Below are 7057 nucleotides of genomic sequence, written 5' to 3'. Positions count from 1 at the left end.
TTTTTTTTAACATTTATTTATCTTTGAGAGACAGAGTGTGAGCAGAAGAGGGCAGAGAGAGAAGGAGACACAGAATCCGAAGCAGGCTCCAAGCTCTGAGTTGTCAGCCCAGAGTCATACGTGGGGCTCGAACTCATGAACTGCAAGATCGTGACCTGAACAGAGGTCGGCCGCTTAACTGACTGAGCATGTGGAAGACGAGAAGGTTGGGAGAAGTTTTACCATAACATCTATCCACACTAATGTTCCTCCAATTGTGTGTCACATTTCTCTCTTCTAGTCCCAGCGGCCAAGGCAAAAGATAACTTTAATAGATTGTTTAGCTCTCATTAAAAAAAAAAAAGAAAAGAAAAGGAAGGAAGGATGTGTGCTAGTCCAACACGACAGACAGACATTCCTTGCATATTATGAGAAAGTCATTAGGAGGAGGATTGTTTACATAAGGTTTGAAAGCATAATAAAAATTGTCATTACAGTAGGTTTTATAGTATATATGGAAACATTCTTAATTATCTCTGGCAAAGGACAAAGCTGTAACAACATGAAATCATAGTTTCTTGAAGGCACAATATAATGTACATGCTCCTGATGATTTGAGTTGGCACTGAAGTGATCGTGTGGTGCTCAGGGAAGTGGTGGACTTGTGACACCCAGATTTCCTGGGCCACACCACTCTGTGGCAGAAGTAGAGTATTGTGGTGCAGCCTGGCCCTGCCCTTACACCGCAGAATCCCTCCCCCCTCCCCCCTCCCCCCTCCCCCCAGCTGTTCACGGGCATCCCCAGGGCTGGCCATGTGTGCTCTCCTGTGTGGCCCTCTCAGCTGTCACATGACCCTTGCCCTCAGCTGGCTCCTGTGATGGTGTTCATGTTGGGGTGTGATGTATTCATTTCCATGGATGACACCAGTGCCACTGAATTGCTACAGCCATGCTTCAAAGCCATGACACATGTCCCCTGCTGCTCCGGCACAGATCTCTGGCTCTCTCTCTCTTGTCCACTCACTGTGATGCCTCCTTCCCATTCTTCTGTCCAGATTGGGCTGATGTGGCTCTGCCACAAACTCTATCCATTTTGGGCCCCCACCTGGAAATCACTGTCAATCCCTCTTATACCCTCCTTTGGGTCATCTAGATGGTGCCCACTGGGGCTCCCAAAATAGTTATGTTCATATTTCCTGGTGTCTCTTCTTTTCTAGGACCCAGCCACAGGGAGCAAGACCAGAAATGTCCTGATTTCAGGTAACAACTGTGGTTTACCACCTTTCCTCTCTAACGTGAGTCTATTACTTGGTACTGAGCTTGTGTGCCAGACTTTATTTCCCTAGTCCAAAGGGAGGGGGGTCTTCAGCCAGGAATGCCCAGGTATGTGAATCCAGGGGGAAAGGTGCTGGAGTCTGAGCCAAGACTCCAGTGGCATTACCATGTCCTTTATACCATTCCCTTCAAGTGTTCAGGTCTGTGCTTAGATCTTGCCCAAAGCTAGTTCCTTCCAGAAAGTGCACATTCCTCTTCTGACCTTGCAAAGTCATCAAGAGAGGCAGCTCCTTTTGAGTAACAATAGTAATGGTTGATTAATCACGCTGGGTATTTTGAGGTATTATTTCTGCTTTTTAAACTTTTTTAATGTTTATTTATTTGGAGAGAGAGAGGGAGCGAGCAGGTTTGGGGCAGAGGGAGAGGGAGAGAGAAAATCCTATGCAGGCTGCACACTCAGCACAGAGCTGGAAGCAGGGCTCAATTCCAGGATGGTGAGATTGTGACCTGAGCTGAAATCAAGAGTCAGATGTCTAAGCAACTGTGCCATCCAGAAGCCCCTATTTCTGCTTTTTATAATCACTCAGGAAGAGAGGTTCTGCTATCCAAATGTTAAAGATGAAGAGGTTAAGTGGTGAGGTTAAGTGAGCTGCCCATGGCCACATTGAGTGTGGAACTGAGACTCAAGGCCAGATTTGTGGGAATCGAGCCTGGTCTTGTCATGTTGAAACAGTTGAGTATATACACAGTCCTTGGAACCAGATCCTCCTTCTGAACAGCTCCTCTTAAGACACATTCAAATATTGAAGCCTTCTTTTCTGAGAATTTAAGACACAGATCCGAGTTCCCAACACACAGCATCTAGAGTCCTGGCATGAAGTCTGCTCCTGGACTTTCCACTTTTGGACATTAAAGCCTTCATCATTTTTCAACTAAGGGAAGCTTCCAGCTTTAGTACACAGGGAATGTATTCTAAGGGTTGATCAATTTAAATTCCTTCCCCCCTTCACTCTTATATAGAAACCCCCCCGGGGGTGCCCTATTAACACCGCGCCTAAGCACTTTCTCCGAAATGGACATTTCTTGGTGTAACCTCCTTCCTTTTCCCCACTCTCAGTTCCATTTAGAGATTCCCCTGCTGCCCATACCTGCCTCCTTAGTGCAGCATGTGACCATCTTCAGATCATGTGATTGATGAACTCAGCATAAGGCCCCGAGTGCCAACCCTGAACCAGCCTGAGTGCCAGCACACTTTCTGGGAGTGTTGGGGCAAAGACACTATCTCTTTCTGGCTTGATCTGAACAAGGAAGCATGCAGCGCTGGTCATCTTCACACTGTGAAGGAATGCAACCAACACCCCCAGAAGACAGAGAATGGGGATGGGGTTGGAAAAGAAACCCGGGGACTGAGCCACAGAGAGGGAGCTTGCTGATGCAAACCCTTCGGGGAGTTTTCAATCATGTGAGCCAATAGATTTCCTTCCCTGTTTGGGCCTGATGGAGCCATACTTTCTGTTGTTTGCGTTAAAAATATTCTAAATGTACATTGGGCAATAACGAATCATGTTTTTAATATCTTTCCCGTAGATGGTGGTGACCTTCTTGATCTCCGAGAGAATGCTGTTTGAATGAATAAATGGATGGGCAGCAGAAATGAGGAGAAACCCAGTTGCTCCTGTATGTTGAGGGTTTGTTTCAGGCCACTCCACTTGCTGTTCATTTTTCCTCCTGATTCATGGCCATTTACCAGTTCAAGAGCTGAGTCCCCTGAGGAATCTTCCATGATGATGATATCCATGGCCAGAAACCGAGGTCTTCTTGGTGATGAGAAGCACAGATCCACCAATGCTTATGAAATCTTGCAACATGAGAAATTAACTCCGAGAGGATCGTGAGGGTGCACCTGCATCTCTTGTCAGGCAGTAAATGGCAGAAACTTCGATGCATCCATTTTTTAAATCAGGGTCTTGGCCCCAAAACACTTTGCAGGAATGTCACCATGTGACTCTGAGCTCGGGAAGGGTGATATTTAGAGGCCTCAACGGCCTCCTGTTCCACAAATGAAGACATGGAGTGAGATGGTGAAGGGGGTTTAAGCAGGTATGGGCCTTTCATTCTTCACTGTATGGCTTGAATAAATATCTGATGTGTTTATGTGCATTTATGTTCACACCTCCCCCAACCCCCATTCCAGGCCACATTTTCCACTGGGTCTCAAAATAAAAAAGTGAAGTTGTCACTGAAGCCCCGGTAGAAAAATAACATGTGTGGGAATGAATTACTTGCAGTTTCCCCTGGTTTGGCTTGCTCTGGCTTTTGGCCCTTCCTGTCCTCTGCCACGCCCCCCCCCCCTTCTTCCTCCCCTGCTAGGATGGCTTTGTGCTTTGGCAAATGTTGGTCAGGAGGAAATGCCCTGGCCTTGGCCTCTTGCTTTTACAGCATCAAAGGTCAGGGACCGTGAGCACTGTGGATGAAGCATTGCATACATAACTTCAAGTTAGCAAATCGAAACTAAAGACTTTCAGATAGCAGCTGGGAGGAAATAACAGGTGTCAGATTGTGTTACTCCAAGAATCAGGTTCTAGGCCTGGCTGTGTTAGAGAGAGAGAGAGAGAGAGAGAGAGAGAGCGAGCGAGCGAGAGAGAGAGAGAGAGAGAGAGAGAGAGAGAGAGAGAGAATCTTAAGTAGACTCCACATTCAGTGCAGAGTCTAATGCTGGGCTGGATTCTACCACCCTGGGGTCATGACCTGAACTGAAGTCAAGAGTCAGATGCTCAACCAACTGAGTCACCCAGGTGCCCTCTGTCACTATTTTTGAGACTCATGGCAAGTTCTTATGCTTCTCTGAACTTTAATTTCTTCAATAGCAAAACAGGAAATTTCTGTATAATAAGATAAGGCAAAATGGCTGCTACCTCTTGAGTACATCCCACTGGCAACAAGAAAGAGGACAAAAGCTAGAGTTTGTCTCACCAGGACCAATAGTTGCCTAAGAGCTTGTCTTCTGAATTCCTTTTCTCGTCCCCGCGGATGGCCAACAGCCTAGCCTCCCCTTCCTTATCAGTGGGTCTCATTGTCCAAAGGCTCATGCTTCCTGCCATGAATTCCTATTTAGGAATAGATAAAAGGAATATTCACTCGATAGGTGCCATGGTTTGAACATTTGTATCCCTTCAAAATTCATATGCTGAAATCCCAGCCCCTGAAGATGATGGTATTAGGAGATGGGACCTTCAGGGGGTGCCTAGGTCATGAGAGATTATGAATGGGTTTGGTGCTTCATAAAAGAGGCTCCAGAGAGTTCCCTGGCCCCTCCCACCAAGTGAAAATAAATGAAAAGTCTGTGATCCAGAAGAGGGCCCTCATCTGGTCATGCTGGTACCCTGATCTCAGACTGCAGGCCTCCAGGACTGTGAGAAATAAATATATGTTGTTTACAAATGACCCAATCTGTGCACTTTGTTACAGCAGCCCAAATAGACTACAACAGACCCCCGAATTATGAGGATCATAACTGAGAGACCACCTGAAATAGTGAAACAAAGGACCATGCATCTACACAAAAGCACTATCCATCAATTATTCTATCAACAACCATTTATTCATTTTTAAATTTAATCACTTGTTCAACAAATATTTATGTTGAATTCATTCACTCGTTCAGCAAAACTTATACTGCCAGGAATTTGGGGGCATAAGAGTAACTAAGGTATAGACATTGTTTTCTTCTTGTTTAGTTTCATAGGAAATATAGATTAATAAGTAACCCCCAAAACCATTATCATTAAATTGCTTTTGATAGAGAGGCCATGAAATGCTGTGGGAGTACAGTTGAGGGGCATCTATATCCCTAGACTTTTCAAAGGAAATGATACATAAGGATGAGCTCTAGGAGTTAGCAGAGGAAGAAGGGATGGGGGAGGGTCTGCAGAGAGTGTTCTAGGTAGGAACAGCCTGTGTGAAGGCTGCAAGGTGAGAGACGACACTGTGCATTGCCACAGAGATTGCATGAGGATGCGGGCGTGGATGGGTGAAGTTTGAATCAGGTAGTTGTAATTGGGTACCACTGTAGATTGTTGAGCAATATAATGACCAAAAATGCTTTAGGAAAAACAGTCTTTTCCGATATTCAGTGCATGCTGGAGGTGACAGAGACCAGAGCTGGGGAGTGGTGAAGATGAGGAGTGGAGTGCTATCCCTGGAAACTGAAAATACAGAACTGACTGTCTTTCGGATTAGCCTATGCTGTACCAGGAGAGCCGAGAAAAGACCTCTGCTAAGTAGTAAATGGACCCAAGAACTGTCATCCAGTAGGTGGAATTTGTCCTCTATTCACCTGGACCAACTTATCGTCATGGTTTTCAAACTATGTCCAAAGATCCCTGGTGTTTCCCAGAGGTGCTCAAGAGACTCCATTCAACCAAAATCATTCTGTTGATCTATTTTGGACAAATGGGGGCTTGAAAACCACTAGTTTACTTTTTTACAATGCACATGCTCTGTCCAAAGCCCAGTGTCCTTGGTAATTGTTAATTTGGATTTGTGTGTGTGTCTAGACTGCCATTTTCTCTCCCAGAAGTTTCTTAACAGCAACCCCATCCAAGCCCCTCCTAAAGACGTGATTGCTCATTTTTCTGTTGTTCTGTGTTCTTTTGCCCTGCCCTCCTGCCTGGTTCCAGACCCAGTTCAACAAAGGAAGATCTTCCTCAGCAGCCATCCCCATTTTAATTCTTTTGCAGCTCTTCTTGGGAGGGTGGAAAAAATTAATCTATTGTTACTGTCAACACCAATCATAATAAAGCATGAACTCTAACCAGTGGGTTTTATTTCAAACTTCTTGAAGAGAAACAGAAAAAAAACCTAGTATTTTTTTCTTGACCAGAATGATTATTTCCCAAAGGAAATAACAGAAGTTCTGCGTTTTGTGGGAAGGGAAGCAAGGGACAGATGGGAGGGAAGTAGAGGATGACCAAGCACGGTCCCTGGCTCAGAGAAGTTGTCCAAGAAATGTTGAGTTCATAGATTCTTTCTTTCCCTCTACAAACACAAGCTTTAATCTCCAGGAGAGTATTTTTGGCAAAAGCCAATAGAGTCAGCACATAAAGGACATGCAGTGTCTGTCAGCTGGCTTTCATGTTTCCCAAGCTCCCCAAATACAGCACAGTGAGCAAGAACTACAGGCTCTCAGACCTGGGAAGGACCTTGAAGAAAGACCGGAAGTCATTTGTCCAGAGAGATGCTTACCTGTTTACCCAGCCCCAGCCTCTCTGACTTTGGACAACTCTGGTAGAAAGCCCTTCCTGATACTGAGTTTGAAATTCACCACCTGCATATTCTTTCCTGCTTTGTCAAAAATTAATTGGCTGTACATTTGTGGGCCCAGTTCTGGGTTCTTTATTCTATTCCATTGGTCTATGTGTCTGTTTTTGTGCCAATACCATACTGTCTTGATGATGACAGCTTTGTAGTAGAGGCTAAAGTCTGGGATCGTGATGCCTCCTGTTTTGGTTTTCTTCTTCAATATAACTTTGGCTATTCAGGGTCTTTTGTGGTTCCATATGAATTTGAGGATAGTTTGTTCTAGCTTTGAGAAGAAAGACTTCCTCTTTAGCAGGTGGTGCTGGGAGAACTGGATAGCAACATGCAGAAGAATGAAACTAGACCACTTTCTTATACCATACACAAAAATTAACTCAAAATGGCTGAAGGACCTGAATGTGAGACAGGAAACCATCAAAACCCTAGAGGAGAAAGTAGGAAAAAACCTCCTAGACCTCCACTGCAGCAATCTCCTACTCAACAC

At 45.0% G+C, this 7057-nt stretch overlaps 1 long non-coding RNA gene across 1 annotated transcript; it reads left to right on the top strand.

Annotated features, from left to right (window-relative positions):
• Positions 1-1048: 1048 nt before the first annotated feature.
• On the top strand, positions 1049-3405 carry LOC115294111. Its single transcript, XR_003909728.1, has 3 exons — positions 1049-1239; positions 2372-2716; positions 2842-3405. It is a non-coding gene; the product is annotated as an uncharacterized LOC115294111 (long non-coding RNA).
• The last annotated feature ends 3652 nt before the right edge of the window (positions 3406-7057 follow it).

The sequence above is a fragment of the Suricata suricatta genome, chromosome 6, assembly GCF_006229205.1.
Source record: "Suricata suricatta isolate VVHF042 chromosome 6, meerkat_22Aug2017_6uvM2_HiC, whole genome shotgun sequence".
Lineage (NCBI taxonomy): Eukaryota > Metazoa > Chordata > Mammalia > Carnivora > Herpestidae > Suricata > Suricata suricatta.
Note: the sequence above shows the minus strand (reverse complement) of the source record. Positions and strands in the feature narration are given on the sequence as shown.